Genomic DNA, 19,420 nt, shown 5'->3' with positions numbered 1-19,420 from the left:
GCACTTCATGCAGCTTGCACTGCATCATGGATATAGTTAATCTCACTTAATTGTGCATTTAACAATTATTAAACTGGGAGATTTAATGTTATATATGTTTTCTAATCAAAATGAAAATAGTGGACCAGGCATGGTGACTCATGCCCATGATCCCAGCACTCAGGAGGCCGAGGCAGGCAGATTACTGTAAGTTCAAGGCCAGCCTGGTCCATTTAGAGAGTTGAAGGCCCTGAGACTTTGTCTGAAAACAAAAATAACAAAAATGAAAGCATTAGGCTTCTGAAGTCCCAGAGACCGTGCGTGCAGTAGTGGGTCAGCCTGCCCAAGGCAGGTGTCTCGTACCCAGTTGTGGCTATAGCAGCCAGTGGCCCTTGCCCATCCAAGCAGGGCCAGAGAGCCTCCCAGACCTGGCCTGCACTGCCAGCAGAAGTATGTTGGAAGAGGCAGAAATAGTACCTGGGTTCGGGGTTGAGAATGGCAGTGTTGGAAGAGGAGGTGATTGCGGGAGGGACCAGGGCTCCCTGGCTTAGCAGGACAGCCCTGTGTTCTTGGGAGAGCCTTAGATCCTGCACTCAGCCTAGGGCTTATCAAGGCCCCTCCCCGGAATCTTTCAGCACGTCAGTCCGGCTCGGTCCTGCAGTGGTGCTGTGGGAAGCGGGAAGAAAGCACAGCCATGTGGACAGAAGCCGTCAGCTGCCGGCGCAGATCCTAGTGGGCACCAGGGGGGACGTAGCCCGGACCCTCCAGTGAAAGGACGGACACTAGCCCAGGACAGCGGCTGTGCAGCCGGCCCTCCCTGTGCTCCAGGCATGTCACTGTGCAGCAGCCTGGGCCGAGGGGCCGGGTGGGGCCTCAGGGGCTATGGTTGGGAAATGGAACTCTGGTCAGGGGCTGGGCCAGAGGCCAGATACAAATTTTTGCTTGTCTTAATGCCCCCATTCACACAATGACATCACTGTAAAGTTCAACAGACCCTAAGTTTCTGTGACTACTCCAGCCCTGGGTACCCTGGCACCCCCGTGCCCCATGGGAAGGAAGTGGACCGCTCGAACACTGCCAGCTGCCGGTCCCACACTGTGGAGCCACAGCGGGTAACAGAGCAGGTGTCGGGACCCACTTCCTGGCTGCTTTGTCTGGGTATCCAACAGAACTGGGTCACAGCCCTGGCTAAAACCACAGGGCATTGTCCCCCTTTTCGGCAGCACCTTGTTCCAGGCTGACCTGGAATTCACTCTGTATTCTCGGGGTGGCCTCCAACTCATGACGATCCTCCTACCCCTGCCTCCCCAGAGCTGGGATCAAAGGCGTGCGCCACCATGTCCGGCTTTCCATTTCATTTTGAACCCTTGTAGGGATCAGGGGAACCCCTGGGGTCAGTGAGAGAGGGAATGGAGACAGGGTTTCTTTGTTTGAAGTACTGACCAGGCTGCACCCCACCTTAGCCTGGTCATGGTACCTTCTGTGGCAGTTACCGTCTCATTGCTGGGACAAAATACCTGACCAGAAGCAGTTTATGGAAGGAAAGGGTTCATTTTGGCTTACAGTTTCATCATAGCAGGGAAATCATGACACAAGCGGGCAGCCGTGGCATCACATCTTGTCACGACTCAATGGGATGAAGGTAGTCTGAGAGAGTTAGCACTGGCAAGAGGGCTGAACTGTAAAATCTCATGGCCTGACCCCAGTAACCTACTACCTCCAGCAAGAATCCACCTCCCTTGGGCTGGAGAGATGGCTTAGCAGTTAAGGCATTTGCCTGCAAAGCTAAAAGACCTCTGTTCAATTCCCCAGGACCCAGGTAAGCCAAATGCACAAGGGGGTGCATGTATCTGGGGTTCGTTTACAGTGGCTGGAGGTCCTGGTGTGCCCATTCTCTCTCTCTCTCTCTCTCTCTCTCTCTCTCTCTCTCTCTCGTTCTTGCTCTGCCTCTTTCTCTCTTATAAATAAAAAATAAATAAATAAATAAAAGAATCCACTTCCCAAAGGTTCCACCAGCAGGAACTAAGTAGAATATTTAACCACGAACACTTGAGGCTATGGGGATATTCACACCAGCACATCTCTGTAGGACGTGGTCCACTGTTATGAGCCAGAAGCAAGTTGTAGCACTGAGGATCATGGGACTCAACCAAGGATAAGGGCCAGTGTGCCAAAGGCCAGCTCAGAAGCCCATGTAGGTAGGACAGGGGCAGGGAGAGCACACTGTGAGGTATGATGGAGACGGAGGCGTGAGGAGATGGAAACAAAGCAGATGAGAAGAATCCAAAAATGACAATTCCTAAACAGAAAAATGGCAAGAATAGGCTGGCCACAACCCCTCTCGGCTGCTGTCACATCTTTTTTTTTTCTTTTCTTTTTTTTGAGGTAGGGTCTCACTGTAGCTCAGGCTGACCTGAAATTCACTATGTAGTCTTAGGGTGGCCTTGAACTCATGGCGATCCTCTTAACTCTGCCTCCCAAATGCTGGGATTAAAGGTGTGTGCCACTATGCCCGGCTTATATCTTTTTTAAAAATATTTATTTTTATTTATCTATTTGAGAGCGAGAGAGAGAATGGGCATGCCAGAGCTTCCAGCCACAGCAAATGAACTCCAGATATATGTACCACCTTGTGCATCTGGTTTATGTGGGTCCTGGGGAACTGAACCTGGGTCCTTTGGCTTTTCAAGCAAGTGCCTTAACTGCTAAGCCATCTCTCCAGCCCTCAGTGTCACATCTTAATGTGACCTCTTAGAAGCCCTCCAGTCCCCAGGACAATGCAGGGTGGTCAGTCACTTCCCTAGTTAGCACAGTACAAGTCCTTATACAGGTTCATAGGAAATCTCAGAAAAATGAATAAGAAGTGGCTTAAAAGGAAAGAATGTCTGTATCTCTTACAACAAGGCATTCCAGGGCTTGGCATGGGGGATCTACCTTCCTTTTTTTTTTTGAGGTAGGATCTCACTCTGGCCCAGGCTGACCTGGAATTCACTATGGAGTCTCAGGGTGGCCTCAAACTCATGGTAATTCTCCTACCTCTGCCCGAGTGCTGGGATTAAAGGTGGGCACTACCATACCTGGCTTCTACTCACTTTTTATCCTGTTGTACAGTCATCCTCAATATTTGGCTGCAAAGTCATAGTCCAAGGTGGCCACTCACATGCCAGCTATCACATCTATATTCCACCAACTGAAGAGAAGTAAGCAAGCAGGAAGTCTTCCTTTCCCCCTGTTTGGACGTGACTAAAGGGGCACATTGATTCCTCCTAGATCTACCCACTGGTCAAGAGTTTCACTGTCAGACAAAGGCTGGTCACAAGTCCAGAATGAATGGCAAGCAACACTTACCATTAGCGTTAGCCTTCTCCCTGGGAAACTCCTCAGGTGTGGAGAGAACCCAGGTTCATGAACAATGTCGCCTGACGTCCTCTCTACCCCAGCCTGAGCCAGGCCGTGTGACCACGTTCCCGCCGACTCCATCCCGCATCCATTTTGGAGACTGGGACAGCGCCAGCTCTCCTTGGCTTTCAGAGCAAGCGGGGCCAGAGGTGGTGGGCTAGAGGGCAAGCCATGCTGTGACCTCATTGGTCTCAGCGTGACAGAGACGCTTGAGCCCTGTGGCCCGCAGATTGGCCGGCAGACTTGCAGCAAATGTGCAGGGCGCAGCTGCATTCTGCCATAAATTTCAGCATGGCTATTTTTAGCCGCAGGACTCAGGGGAAGCCTGGCCCTGCAGCCCAAAGCCCAGGTGGAAGAGCAGAGCCAGCGCCCACTGGACCCCCCGGTGCCCTCCCCCACACACGTGCACCCTCCCTTAGAGAAGGGCAGAGCTTCCAAACCTGGGTCTGAACTCCTGACGGCCAGTGTGTGGGCACAACAGGACAGCTGTATTCCTGAGTGAACCCAGCCACAGTACGAGCCTGTGAGGACCTGGGGACTACGCCAGGCAGAGGTGCAACTTGGGGATGTGGCACGGAGTCGAGCCTTTCCTGGCCAGAAGAGTAAACAGTTTGTCAAACCTTGTCTGGAAATGGACAAGGTCAGTCCTAGAGGGGACAGGATGGCTAGACAGGATCTCATGTGGCAAGCATATGTCACGGAACATCTGTGAGGAATGGAGGGCCTCTGAGTCTGCCAGAGGCATAGGATGTGATTCTCAGGGCACCATGGGCCCCGGCTCCTTCTCCATAGAGGAACCCGCTGCCCTGTGGCTGGTCCAGCTGAGCAGGTCCTCTGAGAAGAAACCTGGCAGGCACCTCCTTGAGGTAGGTAAGACTAGAGTGGCTGGATTTGGGGGATGGCTTGGATAAATGGTCTTTTGCAAGCTGAGCTGTTAGGCTCTAGCACCCCACAAACCCACCTCGGTCATGACATGGCAACTGAGCATTGATATTGCCTGTCCCTGCTGGCTACTGAGGGAGGGGGGGTCTTTTTGGAAGGGGCCCCAGGCACTTGCACTTAGATGCATAGAATCAGGACAGGTAGAGAAAAGTCTCGTCCGCATGAGGACAAGGACCTGTAACAGAGCTGGGCATGGACGTGTCAATGCACACATGGGTCTCAGAGTCCCCAGAGACAACAAGATCCTCCGGTGCAGTGGCTCTGGGCTTATGGGACCATGGGACTATGATGTGCCAGAATTCCCCGAGTGTCTCCTCAGTGATGGGCTCTTCTCAGCAAGGCATCCTTTTCCCTCACATGGGCCTGGCAGAGCCTGGTAGCCTGGACCCTCCAGCTCTAGGTTCTGACCCTGGTCTCTCCAGAGCTCGTGGTAGGTACACCTGGACAGATGAAAGTGCCCGTGAGTGCCCTGTGGCTGCCAAAAAGAGATGCAATGTCAGAGCCCTGGAGGCCGGCAGCTGGTGGCTGCCCAGTCCTTGCTCGGCCTCAACTTCACTTTGTCCCTTGGGACCTTAGAAGGCCCTACTAGTGGATATAGGGAACCCTGGTCCTGAGACCCTTCCCTTGAGCCCAGCTGCAAAGACTCTATTTCCTAACAAGATGACAAGGGACACTTCTGGGACTCGGAGTCCATCTCTCGGGGACACCACATGCCGCACTTGCAGAGGACGTTGGGGCGTGACTGCCTGTGGGTGTGGGGTGGCCCGTGTGGGGTGGGAGACGAGGGAAGGGCGGTGACGTCCCCGGGAGCCCCGCTGGCTCTGGTCCTCGCGCTCTCTGCGTGGACGCGGTCGGTCGGTGGAGCGTCTGGCCTGGCTCCTCCCCATGGGCCCCGGCAGCTCTGTGTGGGGCTAATGAGGCACTTGACAACCCGGGAGCTGGAACTAATGTGGCAGTGGGTGCTGGGGGACAAAGGACAAAGGAAGCCTTCAGTGTGTGTGTCCTCAATGTCTCTCATCCCAGGGGCCCTCCCAGCCCTGCCACCTGACAACAGACGGCCCTCAGCTAGCTGGAAGTCACCCTGCAGCAGCCCCCCACCCCACACTCCACTTTTCTCAATCCTGGCCAAATCTGTGGCCCCTGGGTCCGTCATGCCATCTCAGTGGACCGTTTTGACAGAGAGGAACATGGCAAGCCCAGCTTGCTGCCTCACCAGCGCTTCTCCTGGGCCCGCGCAGTGAGGAGGCTCTGTGTTCCCTATCTGCTCTATGGTGTCCAAGCCACGCAGGCTCCATGGGTCGATCAGCAGCTGCTGCTCCAATGGAGACGGCTTTACTGAGCCCAGAGCCACCTGGCCGGGTGACATTACAATGAGGGTATAGATGTCCGGGTCTAGCAGCGCATGGTGACAGACTGGACGCATGAAGTGCCCGGTGAGGAGTGTGCCCCGAAGGTACCTCACAGTTCAAAGGGCGCCCTCTGAAAGCACGACAGGAATCTGGGCCTCCCCCACTATTCCTTTACTTGTCCTTTGAAGGTTATGTGCTGAGAGTTGACCCGAGTTAGGGTGTTGTTTCTCATACCCAAGAGAATGTGTGAGTCACTGAATCAGCTTAAAATGTGGGTTCTGGTTTTGTGTCCGACAGACCCCAGGACTCCACAGTAGCCAGATCCTAATCCTGATCCTGGAACCTGGCCCCCTGACCTCTCTGTCCCTAGGATGGAGACTTATTTGGAGATGGAGAAGCTCTGGGTTGGGGTGGCTATGGCTGCTGGAGACCAGAGAAGAAGCAAGGGGCCAAAAACAGCTTTCCCAGAGGCCCTTGGACACAGCCCCTGGCAGGGGCTCTTCAGGTCACCCCACACTTTGCAGGAAGCCCATTCAGGCCTGGCTGTGAAATGTAGGTCTTCCTGCTTCTAGAGACTCTGAATCCACACTGTACAGCTGCCTCGAAGGAATGGAGGAAGACCCCAGGTCCACACCCTGTCAGGTAGGGTCCCCAGAGCCAGCCCACCTCAGCTCAGCGGTGGAGGCTGGTCACGTCCCTGAGCCCTCATCCCAGAGGTCTCCTAACAGAGCTCCAAGCCAGATCTCAGGGCTTTGATCACCTCTTGGCCAAGTTCACTGCTTCCCTTTGCTAAGCGAGCGCAGCTTGGAAAGTAGGCCATGCTGGGTCCGGGCGGGGAGGGCCTGGACCCCAAGCCTCCCCAAGCCGCGCTGGGAAGGCTGCTGCCGGCTTGGAAGCATTTGATTTTCTGACTCAGATGTGTATTTATAGCAGACAGCCGATCCAAGGACGCGCTCTCCTCTGTGGCAGGAGCTCGGCGGGAGCATCAGACAGAGCTGCCCTTTCCCAAGAAGACGTCTGCCCAAGGGGACAGACGCAGGGCTCGGAAATGGGGCCACCTGGACCACAGAGGGACTTAACAGGCAAGGCCACCATATCTGTGGGCAGCCCGGGCACAGCAGCCTCTTTCATTTGTAGCCACCCTCTGCCCTCTGTCCTGAGGACAGTGAATATCTGGGGTCAGTGCTTCCTCTGTACCCACAGGCCAGTCCCCCCAGAATGTGCCCGGTCTGACGTCCTCCCCCACCTGGGAGGGGTCCTGTCCCAATGGGGGACAGATAGAGGTGGATGAGGGTACAGGAAAGCTTGTGGAAGTTCAGCTCTTCAGCTTCAGGGTAACTTTGTTGGACCCTCATGTTCCTAATTTTGTCCCTTCATGTCCACATCAGCAAAGGAAACAGTTAGAGGTGGGGTGCCTGGCTTCTTGGAAACAGTTATAAGGAGGACAAGCTGGGGCCCTGGGCATCTTAAACGTGGGCATCAGGACAGAGTGCCACCACGCCTCCCCCACCCCATCCCCGGTTCTGCTAGCTGTGCACCAAGAGAGACAGCAAGGCCCTGGCATCACTGCACGATGAAGTTGGCCCCACAGCAGCAGAGAGGGTCCTGGTTACTGAACCCCACCTCTAAAGAGCGTGCCAGAGTGCCTTTTGCTATGTCCTCATAGCCTGGCCCTCAGAGACACCAAGCCGCATCCCCTGGGCCAGCCACAAAGAAGCCATTCAGAGGCCTAAGGACTTCTGACCTTCTCCTCTTCACCAGCAAGATCTGAAGCTCCCATTGGGTTTTTCAGGCTAATGGGAGGAGGTTTTTGGGTCCTCTCACCCAGGGAGATCCATGTTCCTAAGGTGCAGAGTGCACTGGGTGTCTCCATATGTGAAGATTTGGAGACTCTAGTCTACCCAAGCCAGTGTGACCTGCCTGTAAGGGGCGTCATTTCTTGACAGGGATTCCTGGGTCAGACCTTGGATAGGCGTGAGGCAGCGTGTACGGGAGGTTGTGTCTTCCTCTTCCTTCTTCGGAGGACAGCTTTGCAATGGGACTTACAGCCACAGAATTCTTGCCCAGGACCATGATGCTTAGGAAATGTCGGGTTTGCATTTATTTTTAGCGTCAGGAATGTGATGCTTGGTGGTATTTGGGTTTTGTTTTCTTTTTTAAGGGGCCAATTTTAAGATAAGGCTGTGTCCTTTGACCCCAGGCAGTCCTGGAGCAGTCTTATCAAAAGTGAGGATGACAGTCGCCCATTGAAAAATGCAAGCAGCCCCATTCTGTCCTTCCAAAGAAGTTTCAAGGAAGCCCTGGAGCTCAGAGCCCATGTTTCTGGCCAGGAAAAGCCAGGCACTGGCAAGTTCAGATGGAAAACCACCTCCAGGCTGCTCCCATGGGAGGAGTTCCCCACAGGATAGCCCAGTCTCTGCTGATGCCTCTCCCCTCTGAGGGAGCAACCCCAGCCACAATGCCCTCAGCCTGTGGGACTTGGCTTCAGTCAGTGCCCTCCAGCATGGGGAGGTCAGTGTAGAGCCAGGTGTCCTGGGACATCTCTGGTATTAGAGGGGAAACCTTTGAATTCTTCTATTCTTGCAATGAGAACAGAGGGACTTCTGAGGAGGGCTGAAAAGCTGCTGGCCACATCAGGGCACTCTCCAGGACTCTACAACTGCCCTGTAGATATCCCTTGGGGGATACCTCTGTTCTTTGCCCTGGCATGCCTTATTCATGACACGTGGGTGCCATAGCCCCAACCCTGCATCTCCCATCTGCCATATATCTACTGCACTGGTGGGCAGTCTGCCCAGGCCTTCCCTCTGTAAACGTCAGCTCAGAAGCGGGAATAGGAGAGTGGAACCAAAGAATGAATTAGTGAAGAACTTAAAAACAAAAACAAGGGGGCTGGAGAGATGGCTTAGTGGTTAAGGCCCTTGCCGGCAAAGCCAAAGGACCATGGTTCAATTCCCCAGGACCCATGTAAGCCAGATGCCCAAGGCGGCGCATGCATCTGGAGTTCTTTTGTCTGCAGTAGCTGGAAGCCCTGGCACACCCATTGTCTCTCTCTTTCATAAATAAATAAAAATAAAATATTAAAAAACATTCTTGTCAGTAAGTGGGCAAATGAATCAAACAGACAGTTCTGAAGAGAAGAAATACAAATAGCTAATAAATGTGTGGGGAAATGTTCATTTAGACACCTGTGAAATGCCCATGAGAGTTGCATCAGGACTCTACCTCACTCCAGCAAAACATGCTGCCACCATAGAATGTGCAGAACAAGTTCTGGTAAGAGGTGGAGACGGGCTGGAGAAATGGCTTAGGGGTTAAGGCATTTGCCTGAGAAGCCAAAGGACCCAGGTTCTATTCCCCGGGACCCGCATAAGCCAGATGTACAAGGGGCACACGCATCTAGAGTTTGTTTGCAGTGGCTGGAGGCCCTGGTATGCCCATTCTCTCTCTGTATGTCTCTCTTCTATCTCTCTCTCTCTATATTTCTGCTTGCAAATAAATAAATAAAATTTAAAAAACCCTTCATCTCTTAAAAAAATAGCTTTTTGGGCTGGAGAGATGGCTTAGCGGTTAAGCGCTTGCCTGTGAAGCCTAAGGACCCCGGTTCGAGGCTCGGTTCCCCAGGTCCCACGTTAGCCAGATGCACAAGGGGGCACACGCATCTGGAGTTCGTTTGCAGAGGCTGGAAGCCCTGGCGCGCCCATTCTCTCTCTCTCCCTCTATCTTTCTCTCTGTGTCTGTCGCTCTCAAATAAATAAATAAAAAATTTTTTAAAAATGGCTTTTTTGTTTGTTTGTTTTTGTTTTTCAAGGTAGGGTCTCACTGTAGCGCAGGCTACAGAATTCACCATATAGTCTCAGGGTGGCCTTGAACTCACTGTGATCCTCCTACCTCTGCCTCCCTAGTGCTGGGATTAAACGTGTGCGCCACCACACCTGGCTAAAAAAAAAGTTTTTTTAGATGAGATCTCCATAAAAAAAAAAAAAAGAAAGAAAGAAAGATGAAAGAAGAAGCAGTGGAGACAATGGAAGCCTCGTACACTGCTGCTGGGAACGTGCACAGGCGCATCTGCTATAGAAATCAATATGGAAGCTCCTCACCAAACCAGAATCGGGGCTTGGGAGACAGCTCAGTGGGTAAAGGGCTTGCCCAGAGGCGTGAGGACTCAAGTTCAAGCCCCAGAACCTACATAAAATGCTAGGCGTGGTGGCGCATCTGTAATCCCTCTGCTGGAGAGGTGGAGACAGGGAGGAGCCCTGGAGCTCACTGGCTCACTGGAGCTCACTGGCTCACTGGCCTCGCCTAATTGGTGAGCTCCAGGCCAATTAGAGACCCCGTCTCAAAAAGAGGTGCAAGGCTTTCCTGAGGGTGATGCTTAATGCTGGCCTCCACCAGCACACACCACACACACAGATGCGAAAATGAAGACCAGAAGTAGCAGGCGAGCCAGCTGAGTACTCTTGGGGTGCAGCAGGAGAAAGGCAGTGCTCCCTAGAGGTACCTGTGCCTCCATGTTTACTGTGACATTGCAGATAGTAGACGAGTTATGGAACCAGCCTACACACCATCAAGAGATGAATAAATAAAACGTGGCATGCAGACACATCGAGTATTGTTCAGTTGTTAAGGAGGATGTTGTTTGCAGGGAAACGGGAGGAGTTGAAGCTCGTCACCCTAAATGAATGATTCAAGACTCACAGAAACATCGTCTCATCTGTTCTCCCATACACAGAAGATGGATGAAAAATTTAAAACATGAAAGTGGAAGCGGGATATCTGAGAGGAGGCAGGGGACCACTGGAGAGGGGCGTGGGCAAGAGAGACGATGGGGTAAATGTGAGCAAAGCAGATACACGAAAATTTCCCAACAAAACCCATTATTATTATTATTTTTAAATTTTGGTTTTTCAAGGTTGTATCTCACTCTAGCCTAAGCTGACCTGGAACTCACTATGTAGTCTCAGGATGGCCTGGAACTCATGGAGATCCTCCTACCTCTGCCTCCCGAGGGCTAGGACTAAAGTTGTGTGCTACCATGCCTGGCAAAACCCATTATTTTGTACAATTAATATATGCTGATAAAATGTCCAAAATTAACTAGTATAGTGATTGCTAAGGTTTGAACATTCCTTCCAAAACACTGGCATCCAGTTGCCATTGTCACAGGGTTGAGAGGAGAGATGTCTAAGCGGTAGTGGATTCCAAGGGCTCGGCCCCCAGCCAGTTCTAATGCCCTTGTCTAGAAGTGGGTCCCCAGTGACAGGGTGGGTCTACCCCAGGTTCCTCTGTCTCTCGGATGCTTACTTGCTCTTCTACCAAGTAGTGGAGCGGTGGAAGGCCCTTGGGAGATCCCTCCAGTACCGTGAGCGGAGTGAACTTCTAGTGTTTGTACATTAGCCCGCCAGCAGCATTCCGTCACAGCAGAAGATGTGTCTAAGGTAGGCCTGTAGTTTCAATGGAGGAAGCTGATGTTCAGAGCTAAGTTGAGGCTGCCTTATGACCACATCAGAACCTGAATGAGCTTTATCTCCAGAATTTTCTTCCCACTGGCCCCTTGAGCACTATCCTTGGGAGTGGGCACCAGGCTTTCAGAGATGGTGTCATTTTGAAAAATCACAATTATTGAATTTTGAAAAGATTCATGGGAAACCTTATCTGTGTGACAGGAATGGGGTTCTCAAAAAACAAGGAAGCCCCTGGAGAACAAGGGTGCTTGAAATTTGAAACATATAAATTCAGCAGGGGTGGCTCAGCAGTGAAGGCACTTGCCTACAAAGCCTAAGGACCTAGGTTCCATTCCCCAGGACCCACATAAGCCAGATGCACAAGGGGATACATACATCTGGAGTTCATTTGCAGTAGCTAGAGGCCCTGGTATGCTCATTCTCTCTCTCTCTCATAAAGAAATAAAATATTTTTTAAAAATTCAGCAGGTGTCTGAGCTACATTGAGACTCTACCTTGAAAACAACAATAACAAAAAATTAAGCAGGTGGCACACAGCCTGTGTGGATAACCAACTGCTCTTTAATCGGACATGAGACCCACTCAGGGAAAGAGAACTCATACTTGGTGCTGGGAACCAAGTTGGTATGCCATGGCCAGGAAGCTTAGAGACTCCAGAGAAAAGCTGCCACAGCTCTCTGGATATCAAGACACCAGAAACTTCTCTCTGATAACTATGCATGTCCCCTTTAATCCAAGCTACTGTCACCCTTGGTTAGAGAATCTGTTCTGGTTTACAGATGGCAGAGAAAACTGAGGAGATCCAAGATCCACCAACACAACAAGAAAAGATAGCCAGCTGCCCACCATGAGATGTTCCATGTCTAACACATCACTCTGGGGGCCAGGAGACACTGCAGAGGAGGCAGAAACATTAACCAGGCTCTCAATTCCAGCTCCACAACCAGTGCCAGGGAAGTGGCGACAGACAACGTGGCCAGTCAAAACCCATCAAAGGAGCCAGGCATGGTGGTGCATGCCTTTAATCCCAGCACTTGGGAGGCAGAGATAGAAGGAGCTCTGTGAGTTCCAAGCCACCCTGACACTACATAGTGAATTCCAGGTCACCCTGGGTTAGAGTGAGACCCTCCTTCCAAAAAAAAAAAAAAAAAAACACCATCAAAGGGCTAGAGAGAGATGGTTTAGTAGTTAAGGAGATTGCTTGCAAAGCCTAACAACCTGGGTTTGATTCCCCAGTACCCATGTAAAGCCAGATGCACAAAGTGGCATATGCATCTGGAGTTAATTTGCAGAAGCTGGAGGCCCTGGCATGCCCATTCTCTCTATCTGTCTCTCTTCTCTCTCTGCATGCAAATAAATAAAACTATTTTTTTAATTGTTTATTTTTATTTATTTATTTGAGAGCGACAGAGAGAGAAAGAAACAGATAGATAGGTAGATAGAGAGAGAGAGAGAGTGGGTACACCAGGGCCTCCAGTCACTGCAAACAAACTCGAGATGCATGTGCCCCCTTGTGCATCTGGTTTACGTAGGTCCTAGGGAATTAAGCCTGGACCCAGGGTCTTTAGACTTCACAGGCAAGTGCTTAATTGCTAAGCCATCTCTCCAGCCCCAAAACTAATTTTTTTTAAGGGAGGACAGACTGCAGAGATGGCTTAGTGGTTAAGGTGCTTACCTGTGAAGGCAAAGGACCCAGGTTTGATCCCCAGTACCCACATAAGCCAGATGTACAAGGTGGCACATGCATCTGGAGTTTGTTTGCAGTGGCTTGAGGCCCTGGCACGTCCATTTTCTCTCTCTCTAATGAATAATTTTTTAAAAGGGGGTAGGCACAGAGAAGAGACCCCTGGTGATGGACAGCAAAGGCCTGGAGCCCTGGCCACGTGAGATGGGAGGCAGAGGTCCCTGCAAACCACGTCTCCAAATATGGGTGGAGACCTTTCACCACAGTGTAATTAAGAAAAGGGTTGCACCCGGGTGAAGACGTCTTTCTGTCATCAAGGAACAAAAAAAAAAAAAAGTAGCACAGTTATAAACTCCAAGACAAACAGATCTTGTGCAATGATGTGATACCAGCAGGAAGTGCAGCAAGACCCTTTAAGGTGCGAAGAGACAGGGCCCATATGGTATTGAAGCTGGGAGCTTTGGCTTTCAAAGGACCCACAGTCCATTCCATGAGGCTCTGTTTCTGTTTGTTTGTTTTTTTTTTAAATTTAATTTATTTATTTGCAAGCAGAGAGAGACAGTCAGAGAGAGAACAGGCGCACCAGGGCCTCTAGCCACTGCAAACGAACTCCAGGCGCATGTGTCCCTTGTGCATCTGGCTTACAGGGTCCTGGGGAACGAACCTGGGTCCTTTGGCTTTGCAGGCAAATGCCTTAATAGGTTAGCCACCTCTGCAGCCCCTTGTTTCTGGTTGTTTTTTTTTTTTTTTACATATTTGAATCAAAGCAGGACACATGTCTGCCTCCCAGTTACAAGCTTGAAATGAGAATTGTCCAGGTGCTGCCTCCAACAGAAGGAACGAGAAGGGAGGCCAGGCCTCTCCCCTTCACTCACATGCGAGGAGGAAGGAAGGAGTCGCGGGTCTAGCATATGCCTCTTCTCATTCGCTCCGCGGCCCTTTGCCGTGCTGAAGGAGAGCAGGAGGTTAATAACCTCTGGGCCTGGGAGCTAAAGCAAGTTCTCGGTGAGGGTCGCGGGGAGGTGCCGAGCTCGCGCGAGAGATCCCGCCGCGTGAAGTGAGCTCGGCTTTCCGCGAGGCTGCTGGCCTGACCGCCTCACAGGGGCTGGTCTGTGACGAGCTCTGCACTCCCCGCACAGCCGTCCCTCTGTGGCCTGCCTGCCTTCAGCGCCACCCTCGCCTCCCAGCTTCCAGGCCTGGACTCCACACTGGCCACGAACATGCCAGCAGCTTGCGCAAGATGGGGCCTGCATTCCTCCAGCCGCAGAAGTTGGCCACGGTGCTCGGGCCAATAGTGTTGCTCACAGCCCGGACCTGAAGCAAAAGCCACACGCTGCCCTGGGTTCTGGTCAGCCTGGCAGGGGAGGAAATGTAAACAGTGGGATCTTAGAGATGAATACCGAAGCAATGCCCTCGCCTGAGGGGGTGGGAAGGGCAGTGGGGGACAGAGGGACAGCAGAGCTCAACCTCAGTCAGGGACCCAGAGAGCCTGGTCCACAGGGGCCTCAGATTCCCAAGGTTGAGAAGGGTCCCCATTCACCCTGTTGGCCAGACCAGCATCTCCCTTTTCTATCCCTGTAAAATATCCAGACACAACACAGAGGGGTAACAGATATGCACACTCATCGTGGGAAAACTGACCCAAGCCCGAGGGCGGCTGCTCCAAGGCAGGTACAAGAGGTGGAGGGCCGCAGGGAAACGAGCTTGTGGGACAGCCAGGGCAATTCTTTTTATTTATTTATTTGAGAGCGACAGACAGAGGGAGAAAGAGGCAGAGAGAGAGAATGGGCGCGCCAGGACCTCCAGCCACTGCAGATGAACTCCAGATGTGTGCGCCCCCTTGTGCATCTGGCTAATGTGGGTCCTGGGGAATGGAGCCTCGAACCGAGGTCCTTAGGCTTCACAGGCAAGTGCTTAACCGCTAGGCCATCTGTCCAGCCCAGCCAGGGCTATTCTTGAAAGAACTTCTAGAGCATGCCACAAACAGCCAAGATGAGAGAGAATGGCAGATGATGACAAGCCAGCAGCATATGGCTAGGCATAAAGTCCAGGAGAAAACCCAGAAGCATTGTGTGCCATGGGTGCTGAGGCAACCTCTCACGTCCAGCACGAACAGGGGTTCCCAGGGAACTACACAGCAGAGAACAGCAAGCTGTGTAGCCCACCATACAACGGATGGTTCCAGCAGCTTCAGATATTTGAGTTAAAAAAAAACCACATTTTTCTTTTTTTCTAATATATTTTTAAAATTGTATGTGCATGTATGTATGCGTGTATTTATAGTCACACCAGTACCTCCTGCTGCTGAAAATGAATGCCGGATGCTTGTGTCACTTTTTGTGTCTGGCTTATGGTGGGGAGGGGGCTTGGGTATTGAACCAGAATCAGTAGGCTTTGCAAGCAAGTTCTTTTTAATAGCTGTGCCATCTTCCAAGCCCCTCAAAAGCATTTTCTAAAACCTGGAGCATTCTTTGAAGCTTCTGATTATTAAAAAAAAAAAGACTTTTTAAAATTGTGACATAAAACCCAGAAGCTCTGAGAAGCTAATACATTTGACCACAGGAAAAATGAAGCAATTTCTGCTTGGCAGACTGTGGTAACTCAAATCAAAAGACAGGCTGGAGAGATGGCTCAACGGTTAAGGCACTTGCCTGGGAAGCCAAAAGACCCAGGTTTGGTTCCCCAGGACCCACATAAGCCAGATGTGCAAAGTGGCACATGCGTCTGGAGTTCGTTTGCAATGACTGGAGGCCCTGGTACACCCATTTTCTCTCTCATTCTCTCTCAAATAAATAAATAAATGCATATTTGTTTTGTTTTGTTTTGTTTTGTTTTCCAAGGTAGAGTCTTACTCTAGCTCAGGCTGACCTGGAATTCACTCTGTAGTCTCAGGGTGGCCTCGAACTCACAGCAATCCTCCTACCTCTGCCTCCCAAATGCTGAGATTAAAGGTGTGCACCACCATGCCTGGCTACCTTGTTTTTTTTTTTAAAAGACAGACTGTGCTGTGTCCTCAGCTCACAGGTCCACATCCTCTCATATTCAAGAAGGAATGGGACACAGGCAGGAAGGGTGGGTGGAGCATTCACACACGTGCTAAGATGCATTGCTACAGCACAGGAGCCGGGCAAGACTCATGCGGCGGCTGCCAGTCCAGCTACGGAGAGGCTTAGCAAGGCAGGAGGACAGTTGGATCAGGGCCTGCCTGGGCTACAGAGTTTGTCTCGTCTCAAAATAAAAATTAAAAAGAGGATTAGAGATGTGGCTCAGTGGTAGACACTTGCCTAGTCCTCACTTTGCCGGGGGTGGGGGTGGGGCGGGGGGATGGGGTGCGGGGAGGGAGTGTTCCATAAAGAAACAGGATGCTAAGGTAGAGGGAGGAGGGGCAGGTATTCAATGAATGGGGATCAGAGATCGGTTCTATTACGCCCCCATAGACAGGGCAACTCAAGCCAGATGACCCACTGCTGTGAGACCCTTGGGGCACCGCAAGGTCATGCCCATCTTTCCTGGGGGAAAATGTGCCCTGCAGTGGGTGGAGTGACCCTTACCTTGGCCTTTATCCCTGCTGGTAGGGTCCAGCATGGACTCTGGCTGGTCTTGGTAATCTTCATGTCTTTGGGGTGTGTTGCAGTCAGGTTCACATTGCTGGTAGAAATCACCCAACCAAGAGCAGCTTGTGGGAATAAAGCTTTGTTTGGGCTTACAGGCTTGAGGGGGAAGCTCCATGATGGCAGTGAAAACGATGGCATGAGCAGAGGGTGGACATCACCCCTTGGCCAACATCAGGTGGACAATAGCAACAGGAAAGTGTGCCAAACACTGGCAAGGGGACACTGGCTATAACACCCATAAGCCCGCCCCCAACAATACACCACCCCTTGGAGGTGTTAATTCCCAGTCTCCATCAGCTGGGAACCTAGCGTCCAGAACACCTGAGTTTCTGGGGGACCCTGAATCAAACCAGCACAGGGTGCTTGCAGCTCTACAGCTCATCTCAGCATGGCCCATGCCCCACTCCCCCCTGGTGCCCATGTCCTCCTAAGGGGTTGGGCCTGTGGACCTCAACCCTCTGTGTCTGTAGCCCCGAGACGGTCCTGGGTCACTGCTTCCTAGGAACCCCCACCTTTCTGCCTGAAGTTCCTGGGGACCTTCCCCAACCCAACGGCTCCCTTCTTCCCTGGTCTGTATACTGGGTAAGGTTGGTGGGAGGGGGTGCTTCTGCAGCAAAGTTTGGTGGCACAGAGCAGGGCACACACTGGCCCGGAGCTGGGGTTGGGGAGATGGCCATAGCCACCTGAGCCACAAGGGCACAGAGCAGTCAGGGTGCAGGGCAAGACTGGGCACAGCCAGCCAACACTTCTGGAAAGTTCCGTGACCTTCACTTGTGCGCTTCGGCTTGTCCTGGCCATGCAGAGGCCCGTTTATGGACGCGGATAGTAGTGTGGCAGTCAGGACGCAGAGCAGCCTGCTGCTGGCTTCAGCACCACAGATGTTTATTTCCAGACTGAAGTGTTCATCTCCATTCACAGTTTACAGTTTAGCTGAATTACTCTCACTCATGTTTAAATTTACATAACGTGATGAATTCCTCACTTGCCTCGTTAGAAGCCTGTCCAAGGGCTTTGTTATTTTGCCCACAGGTAAATCCAAAGTGGCCCAGCCTTAAGGGTTGTGATTTCTCATTTGTCTGTTCTTGTGGGCTCTTCTGGGAAGAAAAAAAAATGACAAAATCATAAGCAATGGAACAGTTTCTGCCCACAGTGAGTGTGGAGTCTAAGCAATGTTAGGACTTCCATGCCGTGATGTACCCAGGGACAGGCCACTCTGCCTCCTTTTTCAGGAGGTCACAGCTGACCCTAGAAGTGGCTGTGGAGTACGGCAATGCCATCTACAAGCCCTCACCCTGTGCCCCAAAGATCTACAGCCCAGATGCTATCCCCCACCCTGCCCCTGGCATGCTAAACTGCTGTCCAGCTCCCATTACCCCTGAGGGAGATGCTAGCACTGTGTCACCTAGAAACAGCAGAGGATGCCACAGCAGGCGGGTGGGCACCTGCCGTGTGGGGCATTGATACCAAGCAATATGGCGTGTGTGGTGTCTGGGGGCTGATCTGTGGGCCTGAGTGGCATGTGTGAAGGGTCCTGCTTGTTGCACAACCCCTGGGAGACAATGACATGTGTGGCCACCTCAGGTAGAAGGGCCATCGGCACACTGAAGAATGGGTGCCGTCCAAGTCCAGCCTGGGAAACCCGTGAGTTCACTGGCGCTGCTTGCAGAAACATGGGACTCACAGGCAGCGACAGCACAGGGTGGTCCCACCCAGTCCGTCGTTAACCTCTTAGTGGTGATTAGAGCCTCAGAGGAGGGGAGGACCCTGAACAAGGCTCCATGTGGGAATATTAGCAGTTTCTATCTTGTGAGGGTTCACGGGTGACCACAGCTGCTCTGCTTCGAGAAGCTAATGGTCACATCCAACCCTGAGGTTGGACTCCCTACCTATAGCGCTCCACTTAAACCCTTAGATCTTACCACTTCTGCCCAGGAGGCGGGCTTGCTGCCTAGCAGTTGGGACCCTCTGGGGTTCCTAAGGGATCCATCCCTTCCTGAGGCCCCCAGTCCACCCACAGCAGGGATGATGTGTGTCGGTGGTGATTTCTTTTTATTTTTTCTTTTTGGTGACCCATTCTCACAAGGCTACAAGTCTCAGGAGGTGACCCTGGATATTGACCCTGAAGCCAAGGGGTCTGGAACAAGCCCAGAGACGCTGAGGGCCAGGGAAGCCAGCTGTGGACTTCAGGAAGTCAAGAGGACAGTGGAATACAACAGGGCAGCTACCCTCTGTCCCAGCAGGCCACTCAAAGGTAGGTAGAGGTGACCACCAGATGTCCCTCAAGCCTCTAGGAGATAGAGCATGACATTTTGAGTGTGTTGTGACCTTCTCACGAGCAGAGGCTGAGCGCTGCCTGTCTGCTCAGGACAGCGCGGCTCCTCACCAGGCTGCTCTGAAAAATACGGCGCATCATCCCCGTGAGAAGGGAGTGGCTGGGCCTGTTAGCAGGAGGGAGGGTCTGCGCAGGTCCTGCACCTCACACCCTGCTTGGTGAGGGCAGCCGAGACCCAGCACAGCTGTTGTCACTCTTTTTTTTTTTTTTATAATTTTTTTTGGTTCATTTTTTATTTATTTATTTGAGAGCGACAGACATAGAGAGAAAGACACATAGAGGGAAAGAGAGAGAATGGGCGAGCCAGGGCTTCCAGCCACTGCAAACGAACTCCAGATGTGCGCGCCCCCTTGTGCATCTGGCTAACGTGGGACCTGGGGAACCGAGCCACGAACCGGGGTCCTTAGGCTTCACAGGCAAGCGCTTAACCGCTAAGCCATCTCTCCAGCCCTGTTGTCACTCTTATGTGTTACGAAGAAGAGAACGGGGGCTGGAGAGATGGCTTAGCGGTTAAGCGCTTGCCTGTGAAGCCTAAGGACCCTGGTTGGAGGCTCAGTTCCCCAGGACCCATGTTAGCCAGATGCACAAGGGGGCGCACGCATCTGGAGTTCGTTTGCAGTGGCTGGAGGCCCTGGCGCGCCCATTCTCTGTCTTTC

Source organism: Jaculus jaculus, chromosome 5 (genome assembly GCF_020740685.1).
Source record: "Jaculus jaculus isolate mJacJac1 chromosome 5, mJacJac1.mat.Y.cur, whole genome shotgun sequence".
In the NCBI taxonomy this organism is placed as follows: Eukaryota; Metazoa; Chordata; class Mammalia; order Rodentia; family Dipodidae; genus Jaculus; species Jaculus jaculus.
The sequence above is the reverse complement of the archived record's forward strand: the minus strand, read 5'-3'. Positions refer to the sequence as shown.